We start from the raw sequence: 1985 nt of genomic DNA on the forward strand, positions 1-1985 counted from the left end.
GAAAAATAAAAAAATAAGTGAAGAATTCAATAATTAACATGCTTGCCAACTACGTAAAAAGTAGGCTATAACAATAACCTGTGCTTTTGAACTCCAGATACTGAAAGTCCTACTAAAATGGACTGGAAGCACATTCTTAAAGCTTTTACAGAGAATGTCCGGAGTTTTCTAGCCGCCTCCTTCCATAACTAAACCTGGCTTTAGGTCTAATATTAACACTGATTCTATGATAAGCAATACTATTCGATTTTTACATGACCCAAATCAAGAGCAGTGCCACATGTCAGTATGAAACCTTTTGCAGAAGGAGATTCCAGTCAGCTTTGTGCAGAAACAAAGATCGATCTCTCTCCCCTTCCAAACCTTCCCTGGAAGGCCCCTTTTCTTTGATTCTCATGAACAGTTTGTTATATATGTAACAGAACAACTCACTGAGATTTTATTTCTGGTTGCTACAGTAATCTCCTTCCTGAGGCTAAGCCCCTAGCAATACAGGTTGATTTTGAACAGATGTTATTCACACTGTTTCTGTAAACAAACCTCCCCCAAACAAGGAGAAAGCTAAGTAGGCAGCCTTTCTTACCATGTAAAACCAGCATGGCAAGTGACTACTGTCCACTTGATAGCTATGAAAATATTCTACTACTTTAGTACACCAAAGACACACTGCAGCACACCCTCAGAGTCACGTTCACCGAAGCCAAGACATTAAAGGCCTAATGCATCCCGTCAATTCCACTGAAATCACAGGGAAACGTCAGATGCTATGAAAAAACCTCTAGGTGTGATAATACTCCTGAAGCCCACACAAGTAGGCTGGATTAAGAATCCACAGAAGTTTAAGACATGAAAGCAGTTTGTCAGACCAAAGCCCTAGCTACAAGCCACAAGGGGAGCTTCCTTCTCCACAAGGCTTTCCGTTCCCACTGGCTTGAAAGCAAACCGTTCCAAACGCATCACACATGCACACCCTGTCCACACAAAAGCATCTTCAACAGCCAGATAAAGCAACAACAAATGGATGCATTTGCAGTAAAATGCCATTGAACATTAAGAGCTACAGAACTGACTAACTGACTTTATTTCTGGCAACTTCCCAGAAATAAACAATTCTTAGTTTCTTTAACCATTTAAAGCTTATCATAAAATTTACTAAGCATGTGACATATTTAAAGGCAGAGCAGTAAATCTAACTAAAGATAAGTTCCAATTTCCTATGTCAGCAAGAGTTGTGGTCACTCATTTCTAATAGGAAATAACTTTAGGTGTTGAGGCAGCATCTTTGGCAGAGAGATGTAGCAGTTTCTCCACAAAAAATTGAGCTCTTAACAATTCTGCAGAGAACAGCTGCTAAATATTTATACCTGACATTCTAGATTAGGCATTTTACTTTTCTAAACTACTAAAGATATAGAAGAACACTTTCTTTTAATACCAACCCATTTACTTCCATCAGGTGCCTATTTCTTATGCAGTAAGTTAAAACCCAACACAGATTTAATGTTCTATTTAAAAAGGTCTAAAAAAGTATCCTACAAATATTTTTTCTACTCATTATGATGGGCCCTCATCAAGAAAAATCTAATTACATGGACACAGCTATTATAGTGCTTTACATTTTCAGTTACTTCACCAAAGCACTTAAAAAAAAGTATTCTTATAATGCAAATTTCAAAAGATTAATGTTATTTTGAACAGTAAAAAAACCCAAAACAATTTATTTATTGAGTGCAGTAAAAGTTCAAACATGAACTAGGTATTTTAGGACTCTGTTTAAGTAAATCTTTAAAGATCAAGCGTATTTTTAAGTTAATGGAAATTTGTTTTCTTCTAAAAACACCTGGCCTCAGGAAGAGATTGAATTATGAATGTCTATCCTAAATAAAATATACACATTGTTACACAGGAAGCCTGGGCTTCTAAATCTGAAGGCTAGTGCACTTTCCATAGCAGTTCTCACAAGCCTTACTTTGTCTTTAAATCCG

This window comes from Fulmarus glacialis, unplaced genomic scaffold, assembly GCF_000690835.1.
Source record: "Fulmarus glacialis isolate BGI_N327 unplaced genomic scaffold, ASM69083v1 scaffold49606, whole genome shotgun sequence".
Taxonomy (NCBI): Eukaryota; Metazoa; Chordata; class Aves; order Procellariiformes; family Procellariidae; genus Fulmarus; species Fulmarus glacialis.